Source organism: Crocuta crocuta, unplaced genomic scaffold (assembly GCF_008692635.1).
Source record: "Crocuta crocuta isolate KB4526 unplaced genomic scaffold, BGI_CrCroc_1.0 scaffold178, whole genome shotgun sequence".
NCBI classification, from domain to species: domain Eukaryota; kingdom Metazoa; phylum Chordata; class Mammalia; order Carnivora; family Hyaenidae; genus Crocuta; species Crocuta crocuta.
This window is the reverse complement of record NW_027532855.1, coordinates 1,301,762-1,325,696: the sequence shown is the minus strand read 5'-3', so window position 1 is coordinate 1,325,696 and position 23,935 is coordinate 1,301,762.

Genomic DNA, 23,935 nt, shown 5'->3' with positions numbered 1-23,935 from the left:
AGCTGAAGGTGCAGAGCACCTGCATGACACCCTTGCCTGACACTTGCAGCAGAGAAAGACCCCCACTAAGAACCCCACTGTGTGCTGGGTGCCAGCCTTGGAAATGGGGTGGTGAACATGAGGACCAGAGGCCTTCCTACAGCACTTGTTAGGCCTGGGGTTCAGGGAGCTGCCTCACAAACAAATATCCAGGTCCATGGAGGACTATCTCTGTTCCAGGAGCCTACTGCCTGCCACTGCCTGGGAAGTGTCCCTGAAGGACAGGTGACCTTGGACGGGAGAGGAGGGCTTGAAAGACAGAGTCTGGGACAAAGAAGGAGAAGAGAGGAGGGCAGACTTGCTAGGGGCCTTCATGGAGGCCAAGTGTCATTGCCTGTGGTCACCCTGAAACACAGGGTCCCCACTGTTCACCATCCAAAGTAGACGCAGTCAGCATGTCCCCTGACTGCAGATAAGCCACCCCACCCAGTTCAGGTCTCTCCATGCATTGAGCTCCAGCACAGGACATTTTTCTTTTCTACTTTCATAAAACACATCCCGAAAGTCAGACATGAGGAGTTCTCAAAGTGTAGTTTGCCTAAAAATGGACACAGGCTCTAGTTAAAAACCCAGATTTATGCCCCCCAACCCTGTCACCACATCCAATCTGATCTGAAGGTAAAGCAGGGAGTCCATAAGGGAGTCTTTGTAACAGGCTTCCAGATTTTTCTCTAAGTGCCTATAGGCCACACCTTAGGAGCCAAGCTTAAACCTCTAGGACCAGAAGGAAGGACAGAGACTGGCTGGTCCTGTGTCGCCACCTGTGTGTCTCGGAACCTGTGGGGCCTGCACTGGAAAAGGGGAGAGGGTGAGCAGGGAGGGGCAAGGCCCCCTTCTCAACCCAACCATACCGTGTCATGTTTGTGTGTTTTTATAGTGGGCTTCTGCAAATATTAAAGTAAAGAAATATTATATTAATGATTTGGGGGGAAAAAAAGGTTAGAAAGAACAAACCCCTCCCAACAGTGTCACTTTGTGGACAAGACACTTGCTCAGATGGCAAGGCAGGGGGAGAGTTGCCGAGACATTGTTCACTGGTGGTCAGTCTGTGGCCTGGGTAGATGGGGCTAACCTCAGAGCCTCCATTTCCTGGTCCCTCAAGGCAGATAACACTGCCCACCTCAGTGTCGGGGGGATGAGTGCACAGTCTGAGTCACAGGCCTCAGCATACTCTATTCCCTCCCTTGTCCAGGATCTTGAGGTAGTCATTCCCCTCGTTTCTTGGCCCAGGGCACTGTGGGAAGCAGAAGGAGGCTAAGCACTCAGGCTGTGCCCTGGTGACATTTCTGCCTAGTTCAGGGGACAACACACTGCCTGATCCTTCTCCAGACTACATGGCAGGAAGGCTGCTATTTAGCTGGGGAAATGAGGCAAAGTCTTTCTGAGCAGGGTGAGGTCTTGGGGTAGGATTGGGGACCGGGGTTGGGGCATGGAGCATGGGGTGCAGATGCTCTGCATCAGAGGAGTTTGGATACACAATGAGGCTTCTTGGCTTGGAGAAGCTCAGATCATGATCTCGTGGTTGGTGACTTCAAGCTCCACATTGGGCTCTGTGTTGACAGCTCAGAGCCCGGAGCCTGCTTCAGATTCGGTGTCTCCCTCTCTCTCTGCCCTTCCCAGTCTCACACTCTGTCTCTCCCTGTCAAAACAAACAAACAAACAAACAAACAAACAAACAAACAAACATTAAAAAATTAAGGAAAAAAAGAGGCTCTGACCTAAAAACGCCGGAGATGATGAGTCTCACCTCCCTGTTCTGGGCCCCATTCACAGCTCCACAGCTCTCCCTAACCCAGCTGCTCTGGGCCCTTTAGGGCCAGCATCTGCATCTCTCCCAGGAAGCCTGAGCCAGTGAGAGATGAGGGCCTAGGCACCAATTCCCCAACCTTGTCACTGCAACGGCAAATTGGCTCAGGAGGACAGAGACCCAGGGGGTACTCTGTTCACCAAAGCAGCTGTCCAAACTCTCTTATACTCCCAACTCATCCCTTCCCAACTCATTCGCTTCCCAACAGACATTTCTGGGATTCGACTCCCAGGCAATTGTATCTCAGGAGCAGCTTAGGGGATCCCAACATGAGACACAGGTCCTCTGTGAGTCTAGCTCACCCTCCAGCCTGCACCCAGCCCAGAGGGTAGAAGTGGGTGCAGATGTGGAACCCAGCCGCTCACCATCCTGGGAATGAAACATTCCAGCTGGCATGCAGGGGTGGGGCAAACAGTATCATCAGCCAAAGCAGAAAGAACTAAGAAGGCAAAATGGTTTGCCAAAACTTATACAAGCCCCAAATGGTTACTTGTGCTTCTCCAGTGTTTTCAGCTTCCTGTGACATGCTTTTCCACCCAGACCCAGAAGAGCAGAGGAGTAGAGCACAAAATCCAGAGGGCCATCTTCAGGTGATCCAGCATTCCAGTCTGCCCACATTATAGGCTTGGAAAATATAGACCAGGTTTGGTTTTCTGAAGAGCATGCAAAGGTGTTAGACAAGTCAGAAGATGTGAATCCTGACAAAATTCCCTTTCACTCCATTTCCCTGATGAGGGTTTTAATGCAACAAAATAAACCAGACCTATAAACAGTTACAACTGAGTGTGAAATAGCTGTCTTTCACTTTTCCCAGCAGGATTTGGCAAGATGTTGTCCTTGAATTGTGTATTTCCCACAGTAAGTCAATAGATATTCCATTTTAAAAATTAAAGTTTCAGTATTACATCAAATAAACTTGCATGTAGTTGCGTGATCAACTGGTTGATTAAATACACACTATCGTATTAAAGTCACCAACAATTCCTAAATAAAGACAACTGTTTCATATTAAAGTAGTGTTTTCAAAACTCAGTGAAGCATGGAATCTTTTCCTTTTTTACAATAACACTTCTTAAAAACTGAAGTGTTATTGTCTTGTAACATTATATGAGTTTCAGGGGTACAGCATAATGATTCGATGTTTGTGTATATTGTTCGCTGATCATCTCAATAAGTCTTATACCGTCATCCTCATAAAAAAATTACAATTTTTTTCTTGTGATGAAAATTTTCAAGAAAGTAACAATGTTAATGTCCTTTAGGACACTGGTTTTCCAAGAAATGCAGTTTGGGGAGCACTAGGCTTCCCAGGTCATGCTGTCGATTCAATCAACAGATCATGTGCTGAGTGCCTTATGTGATGTTCTGGGGCTCGCTGCGGATAACTGAAGCCATCTGCAAGACATTTGATTCCCTGAATCTTAATCCAGATGTTTGGCTTCCTGACCAGCATAGAGAAGCTAGCATCTTATGTTTGTGCTATTGTATGGTTGTGCAGTTATATCTTTTAGGCATTCCTAAGAATAGCCCAATTTTTTTTGATATTGATAACACTTTTATTAAAGAAGTCCATGATCAGTTTCCTTACTTTTTACCTAATGCCCTTTTTCTGCTCCAGGATCCCATCTAGCGTAGCACACCTCACTTAGGCATCACACCTCCTTAGTCACCTCCTGGCTGTGACAATTTCTCAGACTTCCATTGTTTTTGATGACCTTGACAGTTTTTTTAAAAATAGTTTATTGTCAAGTTGGTTTCCATATAACACCCAGTGCTCATCCCCACAAGTGCCCTCCTCCATACCCATCACCCCCCTTCCCCTCTCCCCACCCCATATGTTTGCATGTATAGGAGGATTAGGAGGAACTTAACGAAGGACCATGGGGGAGAAGAAGGGGGAAAATAGTGGGGGAGAGGGAGGGAGGCAAACCATGAGAGACTCTTGAATGCCGAGAAGAATAGCCCAATTTTATATTTTTCCACAAATTGGTCATTTCTTCCATAATTGAAAGATTCAGTCACACCACCACTGTCTGTGTTTCCTCTGGTGGGCAGTTGTCATATTCATCAGGCTGACATGGCACCCATGAGCTTAAATTGGCCTTAACCCTTAAGAGCCTTCTGATAATCTGACAATCTGAATGTGGCCAATAATTCCTTCAACACATGAGATGACTGGTCAGGCCTTCTGAGAATCACAAGGAGCTTATAAGTGACTGACTGCCCTCTCAGGCAAGCACAAATAATGCTACCATGGCCTTTTCCTTTTCTCTGGTAAGTCCCTACTTCTTGTCATTATATTGTCAGCATGATTACTGTTTATTTTCTGGTTGTATGGATCATGCGCTATTTAATTTCCTGGCTCTTATCTATTTTTCCACACCCAAGAGAAACAGCTTATACATCAACTCAACTTTCTCATGGATTTATTCTGCCTGTGTTGGGTCCCAATGAACTTATACAGAGCTCACTCGGTGATGTGTGTCCTGCACCCAGATCCTGCAACTGAGTCTAGCCTGAGACAGAGTCCTCCCATTTATTTCTCAGGCACTGCTCTGGCCCCTAACTTGTTTCCCAGTGGAGGTGTGGGCCTGGAGTCAGTAGGTGCATTACTCCTCCAGCAATAGCAGAACCAGAGCTCTGGCCTAGGGACACAAGGTTAAGGCCACAGTTCATCCTTCCTGTCCCCATTTGCACCTTACCTCAGGGACAGCATTTATCAAGTACCCACCACACATATTCAGGAAAGGAAAGACTGTTCCCAGTTGCCAGTAAAAGTCCTTCCTAACCCATTTTCCAAGAGGACCAGAACTTTTCTTTCAAATCATGAGTAACAAGCAGCTCTGAGACTGTGGAGAGCAGCACCCATGCTCTGCATCCAGACCCTGCCTAGACTCCTCTGGACCCACTCCAGCAGAAGAAGGAGATGGGTGGAGAGTGAAGCTTGGGCAGCAACTCTGAGGAGTCCTCTCACAGGGAGCCTCAGACCTAACAGACCTTACAGGGGCAGCCGAACCAAGAGGGTGAGAGAGTTCTTTCACTTACCAACACCAGCCTGTGCTACCATTAGCCCAAATTCAGGGGGCAGTATTAGTCAAATGAATGACAAAGACTTGAAGAGTGTGAGGCTGGTCCTGAATGTGCAGCCGCCCTGCCCCTGAGTTTCTCATCTGTAAAATGGGGGTGATAACAATGGCAATCTCAGAGATTATTATAATAGTTAAATAAGGCCATTGAATGTTGTCTTTTGCACAGTGTCAGGCACATAACAAGAGCTGGAAAAGTGCTGACTTGTAACATTTACTTTATCTTTCTTTCCTTTATCTCTTGGTTTCATACTGAAAAGGTGGGTAGGTTTTCTAATGAGATGTATATGTCCCTGCCCTAAAAATTCCCCTTTGGAGGATTGGGGGCCAACAACATCACAACTGTCTATACTGGAAGAGCCTGGGCTTGCTTCCACATTCTGGGAACCACAACCACCAGAAGAAGACAGAACTTAGGCCCCTTCCCAATTGGCCCCATGAGTGGTGGGGTTCTGGAGTCACAAAGCCCCACAGCCAAACCATACATCTCCCCTTCACAGAGCACAGCAGTGGTGCCAAGGAACCCAGCTGTCTTCAGATTTCCATGGGGATTTTTCTGACAATTCCAGGAACTGAGAAGTTAGTTAGGAAGTTCATGAGTAGGAAGGTCATGAGCGGTCAAGGGTGGCTGTAGATAAAGCCCCTTCAGGCAGGAGCTCACCAAGCTGCACTCCTAAACAGCCTGTCCTCAAAGGCTTCTGCTTGAGGCCTCAAAGTTTAGAAAAGTAGGGAGATGACGATAGAGGGTGGGAGCCTGGAGATAAGGCTTCTGAGGACACAGGCAGTGTGAAGAGCCCAAACACTTTCAATGACAAGAAAAGCATGGCCCTTCAGAGCCCAGGATGAATGCCAGGTGCAGCCACTAGCTCCATGACTGTCATCTTCTGTGGGGATAGAGGAGTGAATGTGGGTCTTTTCTGAGGGGCTTCACTGTGATTTCAGCTAAGGATTTTCTTTAATGTCTGTTTACATATCAATTCAATTTATTCCAACTGAGGCCAAGATTTAGGTAACAGCAGAATCCATTTATTGTATTTGTCTTATACAGGCATCATTGGCGCAGTGCAGATTCTGCTGATGTCAGCAGGCATGAGTGGGGCAAGTGGACAATAAGTTTTCACACCCCTGACTGGAAGGCACAGACACTGAGCAGAGTGTGTAGAGGACTGAGGCCAGGGCCCTACTCTTGAGGCTCAGTTCAGTGAATGCACTCTGTGAGCAATTGACCTCTCTGGGTGTGAGTTCCTTATCTGGAAAATTCTGAGCCCTAAACCAAGGCTGTCTGGGGCTCTTCCAGCTCTACAAAGGCAAGGTTCTAAGATTATGGACAAAGCCAGATCGCACTCTCTGTGCCCATTCCTAGGCCTATCTACACGGAATATATTATCCAAAAAGGAAGTGAAGAAAACAATTCAATTTACAAAGCATCAATGAGAATAAAATACTTAGGAATATAGCTAACCAAGGAGATGAGAGACTTGTACATCGAAAACTACAAAACACTGCTGTAAGAAATTAAAGAAGATGTAAATAGAAAAACATCTTGTTTTCATGGATTGGAACATAATACTCTTAAGATGTCAGTACTATCCAAAGTGGTCTACAGATTCAATGTTTGCCTTATCAAAATCCTAATGGCATTTTTTGCAGAAATAGAAGAGTCCATATTCAATTTCATGTGGAATAAGGGACTCTAAATAGTCAGAATTGGAAAAAGAACAAAGTTGGAGGTCTCAGACTGTCTGATTTTAAAACTTACTAAAAAGCTACAGTAATCAAAACAGTGTGTTACTGGAAGAAAGACAGACATGTAGACCAACAGAACAGAACAGAGAGTCCAGAAATCAACCTTCATACATATGGATAAATGATTTTCAGCAAGAGTTCCATGATCGTTCAATGGGAGAGGACAATCTTTTCAACAAATGGTATTGGGAAAACTGGGTATCCACCCGCAGAGGAATGAAGTTGGACCCCTTCCTCACACCATATATAAACATCTTTTCAAAATGGATCAATGACCATTGATCAATAAAAGTGTTAGAAGAAACCACAGGGGCAGTGCTTCACGACATTCTATTGGGGCACGATTTTTTGGATAGGACATCAAAAGGGTAAGCAACAAAAGTAAACAAGGAAAAATCAGAATTAAACACAGCTGTGCATCAAAGGAAACAATCAGTGAAGAAAAAAAAATACAGAGTGAGAAAGAATACTTGTAAATCTTATATCTGATAAGGGATTAATATCCAAAATATATAAAGAACTTCAACAACTCAATAACAACAATGACAAGTCAATTAAAATGTGGGCAAAAGATGAGAATTGCAGTTTTTCCAAAGAATATATACAACTGGATAATAAGCACATGAAAAGACATTCAGCAACACTAATCACTAGGCAAATGAAAATAAAAACTACGAGGCATTACCTCACATCCACTAGGATGACTACTATAAAAAATAAACCAGAATAAAAAACAGAACGCAACAATAATGGAGAAATTATGAGAAATTAGAATAGGTGCATCACTGGTGGGGATTTAAATGGTGCAGAGGCATTTACCCAAGGGATACAGGAGTGCTGATGCATAGGGGCACATGTACCCCAATGTTCATAGCAACACTCTCAACAATAGCCAAAACATGGAAAGAGCCTAAGTGTCTATCAACTGATGAATGTATCAAGAAGATGTGGTTTATTTATACAATGAAATACTACATGCNTACTACATGGCAATGAGAAACAACGAAATCTGGCCATGTGTAGCAACATGGGTGGACCTTGAGGGTGTTATGCTGAGCGAAATAAGTCAGGCAGAGAAGGACAGCTATCAATGTTTGCACGTATAGGAAGATTAAGAGGAACTTAACAGAGGAACGTGGGGAAGAAGAAGGGGGGAGATGTGGGGGGAGAGGGAGGGAGGCAAAAAAAAAGAAAGAAAGAAAGGAGTATTAAAATCCCTTAAAAAATGGTGCGGAGACTGTACAAAACAGTATAGCAGTACTTCAAAAAATTAACATGAAATTACCATATGCTCCCACAATTTCACTTTTAAGTATACCCCTAAAGAACTGAATCATGGTCTAAGAGTTATTTATACATCCATGTTCATAGCAGCATTATTTGTAACAGCTAAAAGGTAGAATCAACCCAAATGCCTACGGACACATGAACAAATAAGCAAAATGTGGTATATTCATACAATGGAATATTATTTGGCCTTAAAAAGCAAGGGAACTCTGACACTTGCTACAACAGCAGTGAACCTTGAAGACATTGTGCTGAGTGACATAAGTCAGTCAAAAATGACAGATACTGTATAATTGGACTTACGTGTAGCATCCAGAGTAGTCCAATTCAGAGACAGAAAGTAGAATGATGGTTTTCGGGAGCTGGAGGCAAGGAGAGTAGGCAGTTATTTAATAACAGGGACAGAATGTCACTCTTGCAGGATGAGGTTCTAGATATTGATTTCACCGAGCTATATACTCAAATATGGTTAAGATGGTGAGTTTTTTAAAAATGTTTTATTTATTTCGGAGAGAGAGAGAGACAGCGTGAGCAGGGGAGAGTCAGAGAGAGAGGGAGACACAGAATCTGAAACAGGCTCCAGGCTCTGAGCTAGCTGTCAGCACAGAGCCCGACGTGGGGTTTGAACCCACGAACTGTGAGATCATAACCTGAGCCAAAGTCGGATGCTTAACCGACTGAGCCACCCAGGTGCCCCAAGATGGTGAGATTTATGTTATGTATATTTTGCTACAATTTGGAAAGAATAAAAACTATAAATACAAAAAGAAAGTCCACATGAAAACCTTGCCTTCTAAGAAAAGACACCGTATTGGCAGTGAGTCAGACCTGAGCCCATGCTTGCCACAGCTGGCGAGCCATGCCCCCCATGGGCCCAGAACAGGCTGAGGGCATTAGCATGAGAAGAAGGAGATCCTGTGTCATGACTGTGGACCCACAATGCAGTGAAATAAACTGTGACTTCCCCTCAAAGGACAAGGAACTTCTTCCCGACATGTAGGAGAAGGGTAATGTTGTGTTTCACTCATAAGATGCACTCACCTCAGACTCCAGGTAAGGCCTTAGAACATGGGACCACTGGACTTGTAACTTCCCAGGCCTGGTTCATGTAAGGGAAGCTGGTTTGTTGGGATGGAAGTGCTCCTAACTTCATGCCAATGCCCTTTCATTAGGGGACATGAATGACAACAGTAGCTATTTGGCATTTATTCTGATACACAGACTTCACAGAAACCTGACCATGGCTGCACACCCAGTAAGCAGCAGAGGTGAGGTGGATGCAGCCATTGAGCTCCATTTGGGTTATTTCTTGCTGTTTAATAGCCACCTAAGTGGCTTAGAACAACAGCCATTTCATCACATCTCCGGGTTTCGGGGGAGGCTGGGCTCAGCTGGGCCCTTCTCCTGCCACCTCACTGGGTGTCCCCTGCAGTTACAGTTCCACAGGGCTGGGGCAGAGCCATCCGCCCTTCAGAGGGGCCCATCTTCTCACGTGGCCTCTCTGGCACAGCCTCGTTTGTGGTCTCTCCAGTACAGTGGCTCAAAATCCCAAGAGCGAGTATTTCAAGCTGCTTGGCTTTGAGGATGCAGGCCTGGAGCTGGCAGAGCAACACTTCTGCCGCTTTCTCTTGGTTAGAGTGAGTCAGAACCCAGCCCAGATTCCATATGGGAGGTACCGCAAGAGGGTATTAAGTCTGGGCAGTGTTTTATTTATTTCTGAGAGAGAGAGACAGCCCTCTTTGGATAAGAGCCCTCTTTGGATACTGGCTACTCTGCATGCCCCAGCCCAGAGTCCAAACCATGCTGAGCCTCATGGAGGGGAGCCACATCAGCCAACACCTGATGCCCAAGCCCTCAGCAAAGGCACTAGGCTGGTGGGGGTCCACATCTGCGCCCATGGGAACAGAGAAGCTCCCCCTCAGTACCCTCACTTACTCTGGTTGGCCTGCAGGATACTGACAAGGAGACAACCAGGAAGCAGCCAAGGGCCCTGTGCAAGGTCATGGGCAGCATGCAAACCCCACCTGCAAAGCCATCTATGCCTCTGCTCACTACCTGGCACTGTCCAAGGGCCATCGAGGAACCACACGGGGCAGAGGACAGCACAGCAGTTGCATGGATATCTGACAGTGCCTCTCAGGAAGAGCCAACCCTGCTAGCACGGGTTTCATAGCACACCCCGCAGGACCAGTGCCACCAGCTGCCTCCACATGAGGAGCAGTGGAAACCAGTACACAGGAGCATATGTAGGAAGAGCCTGGCAAAAAGTCCAAGGAGAGAGGAAGCAGATGCCAAGGCTGGGAAGGACACTGCCCCAAGTGAGAGTCTGTCCCAGGGAGAAGGAGAGAGGACATTCCCAATGGGAGCACTAAATAAAGGATAAATGGAAAGAAGGGAAGGGAAAGTGTTTGAGGTTGAAGCCAGTGGAGAGTTTTAAATCTCTGGTGGTTCAGTTCATGCCCTACCACTGGTCCTCATTCTGCAGGAAGGCCCAGGGAGGCATAGGGATTCTTTCCTCACTCTGTCTTTTAAAAGAAAAATTTGCCTTTGGCCATGAGCCTGCACAGCTGGTGGTGTAAGTGGGTGAGGCCCCTCCTGGTGGCACTTTGTCCTCTAGGATGGTCCGGACAGGAAAGCGGCAGGGAAGATGGGAGACCGGCTCTCCATCTCTCTCCTACCGCACTCATCCTATGCCCATCCTGGCTCAGGGGCTCTGGCCATGTCCTGCATCAGAAGTCGAGTTTGGGTTTTCAGACAGATATTTCTTTCTGTAGAAGCCCATATCATCAGAGTTAGACTGAGGAGAACTGCTCCCATTCTGTATGATCTGACCAAATAATAAGAATTTGCAAAACAACAACAACAACCACAAAAACTTAGGAATCCAGACCAGCAGATTTGCAGTATCAATGCATAAAATGTCAGAACCGGTTTGCAGAACTCGCATTAGGACTATTTCCTGCACCCCCGCTGACCTGCCAGAGTCTTCCAGCTGCTGCAGACACCCCAACCTCACCTGGCTCACTTCAAGTCTCCAATTTGTCCAGAATCTAGTTTCTAATCTTCTCAAGTTCATCAGGACCACCCAGTTGAGACTGAAGCCCAGCACCACCCCTGCTGGTGAGAGAGGGAAGGGCTGGGCTGTGGGGGTGACGCGGCAGTTGTGACATCTATAGACTAGCCTATTTCTATATCCTGGCAAGTGTACACTTGCCTGAATGGGATGAAGTCCTGGCTGCCACAACATTGCTCAATCTCCAAATACTGCTCAAATCATGTCTGTTTAAGGGTTTCCCAATGCATGGAAACCTAAGTCAAGCAAAGGAGAGAGGATACTCTCATGGGATGCTAGAGTGTGCTCCCTGTGTGCCTATCAGCCAGGTGGCTTCCCAAATAATAGAAATGCAGACACTTTATTCTTACAGATTCATTCTCTTTCTATCTGACCTTATCCTACAAACCAGAAACCAAGACACCTGTTTGGTCACCTATGAGTAGTGTAATATTTGCATAACATCTGGCAGAATGTTTGGAATTGGGAAGGAGCTAGAACAGATGACTGTCGGGTACATAATCACTCTCACCCTACTCCCTGAAGGGTGCTTGTAACAAGGGTTAATTATGTGGTGTTTTAGAATTTCCAGGCACCCTCTCCTCAGCCACAGTGGAGCCTCCTGGTCTCTTGTGTATGCACATAGGCATGAAACAATTTCTCTCTGTGACTATTAATTACACTGACATTGGTCTACTATAGACACCACTCTACTCTCAGCTTTTCTCTCTGAGCAAAAACAGAGGGCTGCCCCATGCCCTTAACACTGCAGAGTGAAGAGGGCTTTGTGCAGCAATGCCATGATTTATTTAGCTCTGGCTGATAAATATGTCATTATGTTGTATGTTTGCTGTTATAAATGCACAGATCCATGTACATGCATGGAAAGTTACAGCAAATATTCTTACATGTGGACCTGTCAGGCAAGTGGCATTAACATTTCCAAGAGTTTCTTTAATTATTATTATTTTTTTTATTTTAGAGAGAGAGAGAGAGAGAGAGAGGAAAGCATGGCAGAGGAAGAGAGAGAAAGAATCTTAAGCAGGCTCCACACTCAGCACAGAGCCCGATGCGGAGCTCAGTCATGACCCTGGGATCATGACCTGAGCCAAAATCAAGAGTTGGATGCTCAAACAACTGCACCACCCAGGCACCCCTAGCATTTTTAAGTTTTGACAGATGCTGCTGATTGCCCTGGGTAAAGGTCATGCTGGTTTGTGCTGTTCGGCCCACTCTTCCTGTGCATGAGGCAGTTATTTCTCCACCTCTGTCTCTATCCCCTGCACCTCCAGGTAGGAATTTTCTGGTCTTCTCCCCACTGACGTGTAATCATTCAATATGAAATAAAGTACCCCCCCTTGGAATCTGATATGTGATGCAAATATATTTCATACTTGGTCATTCTTTTTAAATCATATTTGTCTTTTCTTCCTTAACACAAGATTATTTCCATCTACATATAGTTAGTATATCAACTACTTGCTTCATGGCCTTCAGTGCCGTGGTCATTCATCTCTTCTCCACACCAAGATTACTTATTCTGTAGTTTTCCAACTCCCCTATATTTCCTTCTACAAGTTTCGTGGTTCAACTTTAGGGGATTTGTGTTTTACATCTAAATGCTTAATTCTTCCCCATCAAATCTCAGAACTACTAGGTCTTACTTCTGCCTTCCCACTCTCTGTGACCTTTCTCTCTTACTGCCCAATTTGTGTCTTGTGTTGGGGCACCTGGGTGGTTCAGTCGGTTAAGCGTCCAACTTCCGCTCGGGTCACGATCTCACGGTTCGTGGGTTTGAGCCCCGTGTTGGGCTCTGTGCTGACAGCTAGTTCAGAGCCTGGAGCCTGCTTCAGATTCTGTGTCTCCCTCTCTCTCTGACCCTCCTCTGCTCATGCTGTCTCTATCTCTCCCTCAAAAATAAATTTAAAAAAATTTTTTAAATTGTGTCTTGTGTTGCTTTGGGTACATGTGTCCTTCTGATTATTTCAAAGCTGTGAATTTTTTTCTAGTTCTTCTTGCTCTCACTTTCATGACTGTATTGCTCCACGAGGTAACATATCTTCCATTTAGACAGAATTGATTACTCCTCTCTGAGCACTGCCACTTTTTTTACTTCTCTCCATTATCCAATTTTAGTTTATTAGGATATTTTTAAAAGTTCTTCGGGTGTTTACTTCTGCCCTTCACTATAACTTGATTCTCTCAGCTTTTAATGGTTTCTTTTGAAATGAAGATTCAGTTCTGTGATGTTTGGGGTGTTCAACTTAAAACCAAGAGTTCACAAGCTTGTTTATTTAAAAGGAAAATCCAAAAAACATACTTTAAACATGGTTAATCTCAGAGACATGAGGCATTATGGCATAAACCGAATGACCTAATGTTATTAGCTCAAGCTGGGAGGTGGCCTCGGGGTGCGGTTTTTCAGGAAGTAGAGCCAGCCTGGCCTCCCCCCACCTTGCAGGGTGATCACTCGGGGGTTTTGGGTAAGCCCAAGCTGCACATCATCTTGGGTGAACCTGGCCACAGCCAGGTACTCTGGGCATGTCCATCCACTGAACTCCCTGACTGCTCAACAACCAGCCTGGTGGCTGTGAATCAGCTGGAGACAGCTTCATCACAGAGCTGTCCAGTGGTCCTCAGAGCAACAGAGGGGAAAAATTCAGGAACAATGAGTTAGACCAAGGTTCTGTTCTGTCTCAATAAATGACGCCCATGTTTCCAGTGCTCATGGGAAAAATTGTCCTGGAGAGAACCCCTCCTTCCCCCACATCTTGCCTCCTAGGTGTCAACCAGCAGCTCTTGTCCAGGGACAATACAAACTGCAGACGCTCACTGAGTTTCCATGTCCTGGGCCTCATGGTCACAAAAACAAATGACAAATGCCCCTGCCTTCTCAGAACTCACAATATTTTGAGAGAACACCTAAGTGAGTGACTATAATGCAAAAAGACAACATTGGGGGCAGGGTGGCGACAGTGACAAGATTTAACTCTACTTTCAGGGGAAGAGCTGGAATCTGAGCTGAGGCCTAAGGGCCATGTAGACAGATGGCCAGGAAGTCCAGGTAGGGGTAGGGCTCCTGGGCCTCCTGCCTCTCGCTGAGTCCCAGGACCATAGATTTCCCACTTCCCAGACCTGGAGTTGAAACCCTTTGAAACTGGGCACTAGATAAAAGTATTCGCATGGCTTTGGCTAGCTCAATCAGCTGATGAGGATTTAGATGCTCCTTTCCTCAAAGTCAACAGACTGGGAAATACAGCTCAGGACTGGAAGCAAAGGGAGAGGCCCCCCATAGGACTGATGCATCCATTTATGCACCCATTCATTCACAATGCACAGCCCAGTGCTCACTGTGAAGTGCTAGGGATCAGCCATGAACAGGCTGGACCACTCCCTGCCTGTCTCTTGCAGGTTCGCTCTCCTGTGGGACAGCGGCCAGCATGCAATTAGACACGGGTACAGAAGCAGGTCAGTACATGCTATGAACAGACATGCAAAAGGGCACAAGGCCCAAGAGGGATGGGTGCTGATGTTTTGGGTCAGAGAAGGCCTGGGAAGAGGTGTTTGGTCTCCAGGTGTCCAGAAGTGATAGAGTGGGCTTGACTGGCCAGCCTTAGAAAGAGGCCCCAATATGACTTCTTAGAGTAAGTAACAAAATTTTCCAAAAGGACTAAGTCCTAGGTTCTTCAAATCAAGTTCTGTGAAATATCTGGCTTCCCAAGGCAGAAAGTGGTCACAGAGAAAGAGTAGGCCAGATGTGAAGACACCTGGGGAGGGGTCAAGGTCAACCGATGCCAGTCCAGGGAACACCCTAGAACACTAATGCCAAATAGGCTCCAGACCCTGAGGGGCGGTGTCCAGCCCAGCAAAGACAGCCCACCAGCCCCAGCCCAAAGACTTTTCAACCCCAGATTTTCCCAGGTACGCTCCAACAAGCCTAGGAGGTGCTCCAGGAGCAGGGACGGGCCTGTCCCCATGGCCCGACATGACATAAATGGACCCAATAAATGTTTACTGGACAAGTGTCTGTAAAGTTTTTCTCTTTTCTCCTAGTAGCATTTATTCCCTTCATCAGGGCACACATGTTAGTAAGAGGTAAAGTCTATGTCAGCTGAACATTGTATATGGTGGTAACTTTTGCTGGCTTCTGGTAACAAATTGAGCCAATAAAATGTTACCACTCTGAAGGTAATTGGACCTATTTCACTTCAGTTGCACTGATTATAAACTCCCAATCTCTGTCTCTTGTTAAACAACATTTCCCTCCTGTACGGCTGAATGTCTAATATCTTACCTTGGCAGTGTGTACTTTTCCACATTATTTGTGATATTTATTACAGCATGTATCATTTCAAGAAGAAGCTCTTTTCCTAAATACTAATGCTCTTGATTTTCATAACGCAAATTCCCAAAGCAGGAAAAGTAGTCAGTTCTATGTGGAACGATGGGGAAAACCTCAGATGACTTAGAACCACCAAAACCAGACTTTCTGCCATGCTGCAGCAGATTAAGCTGGCCTGCTTACCATCCTGCATGTGCTGACACAGGCTATCAGCTAGTGTCAGGGATGATGTGGCTGAGCATTTTCCCAGGAAGGATTCAGGAGTCCAGACAAAAAACATGTTTGGATGGGAGGTGTCACCAGGAACTCATAGTGTTTTATGGGAAACCTTAAATTGGTGTCTTGAAATAAAACCATTTTGAATCATCAGAAAGTTTTAATTGTCCTTAGGATTATATTACCTAGCAAAATGACAAATAAAAATATGTATCTTTGCATGTATAATATATTTTCCCTTATGAGTTGCAGAAGCAAGTCTGATATTGTGCAAATTGTAAATGTTTATAGAATGTCCATGATTTATGGGGAAAAGGAATGATTCCATCCAAACTGACAGTCTACTAGACAATAAAATTCTAAGAGGTTTTGGATTCTTAGAAGCTAGTAATAACTAGTGGAAATTCCACTTTGAGAGAGGGAGGGAGGGGGAGAAGAGAGAAAGGAGAAAAGAATACATATATGTGTGATTGTGTATGTGTGTATATCTGTATATATATATATGTGTATACATCTGTGCACACATGTGTGTACCTGTGTATGTTTATGAATGCAAGTGTACATGTACACTTAGATGCATGTGTATACATACTTAGCATACATGCATATATGCATATGTATATGTGTGTGCATGTATGTGTGCATCTTTGAGATGCTGTCCTAACTTGGTGCCAGCTTCCTCTCCTGTCTGAATCATACCCACTGCCCTTCTTCCCAGCTTGGGAACAGGCTCTGGCTGAAAGGCTGACAGAAGAATTGACAGGTTCATGTCCGACTTCTGACAGACTGATCTCTCCTACTTTCTCACATGATGTCCATCAGATTCCTAGCCTCCTCACCCTGAGGATGCCCTGCATGTCTGGGTGCAGTTTTGTAGGAACTTACCTTGAGAGATGCAGCAATTCAGCCACGTAAATACCCAGACAAGATGCTCTGCCTCACACAGAGGTGTGCCTTTGACTCATGCACATGAGCTGTCTGAAAAGCCATCTCTCCCCAGAACCGTAAGAATCTATGTCCTGGATGTCAGAGGCTTGAGTGTCAGATCTGCTCACTCTGGGAACAGACTGTTGCTGCAGGCTTATAGGCAGGGAGTGGAGCTGTTGTCTTCCTGGATTTGAAGCATCTGCCCTCTTCCTCAAGGCTTAGATGCTCAGTCAGCAGAAAGGGTGGGTGAGTGGGACCATACCAAGGCGGCATGTCCTCAGGCCTAAGCACAAGATGTGCTCCCAATGCACAGTGACATTGAGGTTTGCTCTATAGAACCAAAGTCATTTGAGATGCTCAGGGGGAAACAAAATGTTTCTTGGCCCAAGAAGTTTTGGGAAGTATATAGTATATGGGCTTGGAGATCCAGTGCTCACCATAGCCTGGCTGAGGCTCCAAGGAGACCCCAGTGTGCTAAAATCACTTTGCCTTAGAATCGCTGCCATGCATCCTTTCCCTGAGACTCTGGGTCAAGGCTGCTGTGACAGGGTCCCCAAGCATTGTGTCAACGGGGGCCAGGAAGCGGGCCAGTGCCAGGTAGAAGGCTGCAGCTCCTTACAGTAAGTAACCCAGCTCTCCTCCTGCTTCCAGGGATGCCCTGCTGGCTAGATGGAAAGAATTAAGACCTTAGGACAGATAAATGTTGCCCACACAACCCAGATCCCCAGCTTCCAGGTCTGCTCCTGTCGGTAAGCAGCCCAGTCCTCTGCAGGCACCCCTTGGGCTGGGCCTGGGGAGAGGTTGCAAGAAGAAGATGCTAGAGGCCAGGAAGTGACAACAGTGGAGACTAGGGTCAGAGTCAAGATGGAGTGAGTGCAAGAATGTGACCCAGAGGAAGAATGCTAGCAAGAAGGAAGCAGGTACGCTGTGTATGTGTGTGTGTTTGCCTGTGTGTGGTCAAACACCTGTCGACTGCTGGCAGATGGGCACAGTGGAAACCATGACTCAGCCCAAAGGCAGAGCCCTGAACTTCATTGGCCAGTGTCACCAAGGGGGCAGGAGCTATATGGTTCATTTGACCCAATACAGCACAATACAAAACAACTACAATTAAATTAAAATCCAAGCAAGAACATCTTGTTTAAGGAAACAGTACTGTGCAATTTGCTCATGAAAGTTTTCCATTAGCATAGCTTTTATATAAACGGGAAAGTTTGATTTAAATGGAAAACAGACTTAGGAAGAACTGATCTTCAGTGAGTAATGAATAACAATCATTCTGTATATTTAATTATGTATTAACACGGTATATATAAGTTTATGACATTTCATTTGAACGATTTTGAATCAGATTTTTAATTCTCTGAAGAATGATAAAGGTCACCCACAATGAGCCCATCACTTCTTCATTCTAACATGTGACCACCTACTACGGTGTCTGGCAGCTATCCAGTGTTTAACAGATGTTTCATTAGTAAATAAACGTTATTGGACAATTGAAAGCCCTAGTCCAAGATCTTAAGGAAATAATAGAGCTGTGTAAGACATGGCCCTTTCTCTTGGAGGATCAGGTTGACAGTTCTTCCACTTCCCCAAAGCCAAAAAGACTCCGCTAGAGGTCTCCTTATCAGAGCCAAATCGACTCTGGGCAGAGCCAAGATAAACCCAATGTAATCTACATGAACTTGTCCATTCAGACCACACAGATTTGCAAAATCTTCCTCACAGGACCTGAGTAACATCCACTTCAACTAAGTAATCGGTTTAGGTGCACTCCCGCACAATTATAGCTGTTTTTCTTGTCCTTTTGAAATCTACTGTCCTGTCCTTATGACAGGCATTGGGGCTGGACAATTTCTGAGGGTCAGGACCTGGGATTAGTCTGTGCCAGTGGTGACATAGGCTTTAGGATGAGTGAGAATATGCATAGGAAAGGACATTCTAGGAAGAAAAGCAAGGACCCAAATTCACTGTGTGGAATTGCAAAAGCAAAACATTTAAAGAAGAATTTTGTGTGAAAAGTTGGGAAAAAGTATTAATTCTTGTATGTCTTCTTTTTCCTCCCATTCACCCTCATACTCTAGGCCAAGCACCCAGCAAGCAATTAGCAATTAATGGTGCTTCCTGGTGCATAGCCATTTGAAACTTCAGGAGAAACACCATTTTAGGAGTGGAGCATTCCCTTTGCATACTTTTGTTCTGTTTGGCAAACTTTAGGGGTGCTTGTTTAAAAGCATGCCAGTGAGGGTCCACCCACACAGGTGGTAATGCACAGGAGCTGACCTGGGGCCCAAGAGTCTACATCCTAAAACGCACCCTGGGATATGTGTATGCCCGCAGCTCTGTGACTGCACCTCAAGCAGCAGCCAGGGTGTGATTCTAATGCTGTGGCATCTCACGTTCCTTGGACTCTCTCTTCTCCAAAGGATAATTGCTGGGTGGGCCAGCCCTGCAGAGGGGCTTGAGGAGGCCTCAATGCAAAGAACCGCATTCTGGACCTATCTTGCCTTTGATAAGACTGAAGGCACTTGACATCACCAGGTGGGGCAGGTATGCTGGAGCCCATTTTCTGATGCGGAAATAGAGAAAGAAGATTCTAAAAGCAGATGCAGGCATGTTTACAGGGTGGGGAGCAGTGACATATCCCATGGGAAGCCTTCCCTCATATAAAATTAGGAAAACAAGGCTCAAAACAATTAGATAACATACTCAACATCCAGCACTAACCTGTGACTAAACCAGAACCATTGCTGAGTCCTCATCTGGAACTCTCTCCACCAAACTGCCTCTTTATTGAAACAGCACACAGATTTCACTGAAAAATGGCAAACCCAAAACCCTTAGAAATAAGCTTATGTCTTGTTCCAACTCTGATTAGGAAATAAGAAGGGAAGAGGCAAGAGGGTGTGGTAGGACATATCTTAGAAAGATTTCTTTAAAAGTAGTTACTGTTGGGGCATTATGGTGGCTCTGTCAGTCAAGCATCCAACTCTTGATTTCAGCTCAGGTCATGAACCCATCGTTCATCAAATCAAACCCTGCATTGGGTTCTGTGCTGAGAGCACTGAGACTTCTTAAAATTCTCTGTCTCCTTTCTCTCTCTCTCTCTTTCTCTCTCCCTCTCTTTCTCTCTTCCTCTCTCTCTGCTGCTCCCCTGCTCGCTCTCTCTCAAAACGAATAAACATTTTTTAAAAAGTAGTTACTATCTTAGAAATATCCAGCCATGATAGTGGAGTGCTAGGTAGCTATAAATTGACAATGTAAGTTTATTGATGATATATTTTATATAGAAAAGCATATTATAGCCAAGTTTTGCAGTATGATTCCACTACTACACAGACATACACGCTCACACATACACTCACATAAATGCCCAGAAAGCATAAGAAAGGAATCATGTCAACAGATTGATACAAATCTGTTTCTGAGTGGTGGAGTTTAGGGGAGTTTATTTATTTTGTCCTGGTTTTGCTCATTTGCATTGCTAATTTTCCTCTGACAAATGTGCATTTGTGCAATAATTCATTTTTGTTCAGTAAATGGAAATGAGTATAGTTTTTGTCACCTGCTTAACGTGATAAGCTACAGTCATCTAGAACATTCATTTGTCTGAGAAATTGTCCCCCTAGAACTAACCCCATGGTGAGATGTTCAGCCTCACACCCCCCCCCCCAGGGCCCAAGAAGTCTTTTGGTGGATTCTGAGCTCCAGTGAATGACTAATATGACAAAGATGACAAAGGGTGACTCATAAGGACCAAAAGAGTAGCATTGTCATGTGCTGAACGGGAAGTTGCTACAATCCTCTCACTTGGGACTTCATATGTGGTCAGGAGAGTCTAGGGTTCCCTGGTTTCATTCTCCCCTTCTGATATGGGGTTCCATCCAGATGCATCAGGACTGGAGTCTGTTGTAATGATAGTAAGTAGTCATCAAGGACAACCCAATGTTTGGTTGTCAAAACAAAGGGCAATGTCTAGAAAGACAGCATGAAGTAAAGGTGACAGGGACTTCACAGAATCACGGGCATGTGCAGGACCAGTGGGGACAGGGGCATAGTGCTTCCACTCTTATTGCCTGTAACCCTGGATACAACCTGGTCACCCTGTTCAGTACATATTTGCTAAATGGGAACATGTGGCCCAATAAGGACTTCAACAGAACTCCCAACTTAATGTAATTTCCTTTGCAACATGCCTGACTGATATTCATGTGTCTCTTAAATACTTCTGGAGATGCGGTACCCACTACTGCATGGAGAAAGACATGACAATTTTGACAGTTGCATTGATTAGAAAGATCTTTTCCTTACATTTAAGAGAGTGATTCTCACACCCAAGCACATCTCAGGATCACCTGCAGAGCCTGTTAAAACACAGATTGCTGGGGCCTGTCCCCAAAGTTTCTTATCGAGTGGGTTTGGGGTGGGTCCAAGAACTGCACTTCTAACGAGATCACATCTTGATGCAGCTGGATCCAGTTCCATACTTTGAAAACCACTGGTTTTCAAATAGACTGTTTAATGTTTTCCTTTACTTCCACACCATTCTCAGAGCCTATGGAGAAAAGGCACAGTCTCCCAAAAACAACACACACTCCAACGACAAACATACTCTTTCACACACATACACACATGTCCCAGATGTGTCCCTGGCTCAGTTCTCTGTGACAGCATGGGACAAGCCCTCTCTGTTCCACGTGGAACTACTTAAACATGGATGTGCCTCCTGTCCTCTTCGTGTCTCCTTAACAGGCCTCTTTTTATTTATTTTTTATTTTTTTTTTAATTTAACTGGAACCTTTTATTATATTAGTTATTAACTTTAAAAATACAAATCTGAATATAGCCAACACCTAACAACCTTTATTCTTGGCAAAAAGGTTTATTCTTCAGGGTTTCTTTTATTTTTATTTTTTTTTATTTGTCATTCATATTTATTTTATAAAATCCTTGTATCTTTTGTGCATTCTTCTATTGGATTGTCTTTGTTCTTATTTTTAAGAGTGTTTCCTCCTTGGATGGTAATTCCTTGTTAGTTTGTTTTGTTTTTTTTTTATTTTTTATTTTTTTTTATTTTTTTTATTTTTATTTTTTAATAGTTTATTGTCAAATTAGTTTCCACATAACACTCAGTGCTAACAGGCCTCTTTTTAAAACAAACAGTGCAGCCAGGAAACCAGAGCCGGAAGAAGATGCGTGTTCTGTCTGAAGCCCGACACCCACCCACTGCAGTCTGGACACAGCATGGACACTGGGTCAGGGGGCCTGTCACTGCCCTGACTTCCTCCTCACTGGGGTGAGAGCAAAGGCTGTGTGTTCCTTTGCTTCAGTAATGACCTACCACCCACTTTTCTGCCAGTGGTTCACAGATAAAATTACTATGTCCTCCAAAGGCTCAGATCAAGATGGGGGTTAGAAGCTCAGGGGTGAGGTCTCGCGATGGAACCTTATAGCCAGCCACAAGGGTCTGGGGTAGAGATGGCCATCCTGGCCCAGGTTTTGGTCCACCCAGCTGTGGTGAGCTCCTCTATGCTCCCTGACTTTGTCCTTCCCCTGCTCAGTAGAAGCAGGCACCACCATGAGTGGTATGATGGGTGGGGACCCCCAAGTTCAGAGCTACTGGTTATAGGTGTGTATGTGGGAGTGATAGTCCTGGAGTGCAATCTGCATGATTTCAGAGGTCCCTGGAAACATCCTGTTATGCTCACTTCCCTGCCTGACACTCCCTTCCCCTTTCTCCTGCTTCCTAGGATCACGCCCCAGTGAAGTTTCTTGCAAGTCCTTGTCTCAGTAAATGTTGACTAAGTGAGTAAATGGCCAAATAAGTGACTTGGCCTTGAACTCTCTGTCTGATGTCCTCTAAGAAACTTTAGGCAGAGTCAAGCCCACCTGGATAGGAGGCCCCCAAAGACAGGACTTTTTACATGAGTTTTAACCTCTTCAGAGGCTAGGACCAAGCTCTGCTTAAGACATACCTCCTCCATGACTGGCAGAGAGAGGCAAGTGTAACCTGTACATCTCAGGAATTTGTCCTAGCCTGAAATGTACTCACCATCCTTGTTAGACAAGGTGCAATCTCTGTTTCTGAGCTTCAGGTCACTCTCCTGGGCCATGCTGAGTTATGGTGACCCATGCCCTAACCATGTGACAGGACAGATCTGACTCTCAAATAAGATTTGCACTTGAGTGAGCTAGCCCAACCTACCTTACTTCATCCCACCTGTCTGAGCTTCTCTTTGTATTTAAATGTTCTAGAAAGGGGTGGTCACTTTCTGCAGCTGGTTTCCTATATGTGACATTTTTCTTAATCTGCAGAAGTCCTATTTAAAGACTAGAAAATCTGAGGGGCACCTGGGTGGCTCAATTAAGTGTCCAACTTCAGCTCAGGTTATGATCTCATGGTTCATAGGATCAAGCCCCGCATCTGACTCCATGCTGATTGCACGGAACTTGCTTGGGATCCTCTCTCTCCCTTTCTCTCTCTGCTCTTCCCCCACTCACACTTGCATGCTTTTAATCTCTCTCTCTTCCAAAATAAATAAATAAATAAGCCTTAAAAAATAAGAATCAGTCCCCCCCTGCTTTTGAAGAACTCCCAAGAAGGTAGACTAGGCTGGGAAGGCCAGGCCCCTGGAGAACTCTGTTAAAACTCCTAGATAAAACCAAGGCCTCACTCTTTGTGCCTGCTACAATCCTGCCCACTGTCATGGAGCCTTGATAGGGACATATTCACTGTGAAGCTGCCATCAGTTACATCATGAAGCCTACTTGTCCACATCTTTGCTGGCCTGACTTCACCTTCTGCTAACGTGATAGCTGACCCTCACCTTGCCACAGGTAGGAAGCTGTGTCATCTGAGCCAGCATGAACAGGCAGCATAGTTGGGCTTATTGCACTACTGTATTGGGCTGAGGTTGAGTTAGGGCCTAAGGCTTGTCTGTTTTATCTATAACTGTCTTTGTTAGCTCTTGCTGCAAAGTAACCTGCCTCAAATTTAGTGGTTTAAACCAACAATAATTTATTGTTTCTCACAAGTGTGAGTTGACTGACCATGTGACTCTTTTGCTATACACAAAACTGGTGGTGGCTGCCTCATCAGGGGCTCACCTGAGGTGGAACATTCAAGATGGCTCTGTCACACACATGGTGCTTTGGGAAACAGCCAGAAGGCTGCCTCAGCCAGGACACTCCATGTTGTCTCAGAATTCCATCTCCCCTTCTATTTTGACCTATTATGTGGCAGCTTAGGACTCCCACAGCACACCCAGGAGGTCTCCAGGCCTTCTAAAGGCTATAAATGACAGTCAATGCTGCACATTCTGTTAGTCATGAGGCCAGCCCATGTTCACTGCAGGAGGGGGCCACTCACAAGCATCAATACTGGAAGCCATCTTTGGATAATCTTTCTCTCCGTGTCTCAAACCTCAGAACAA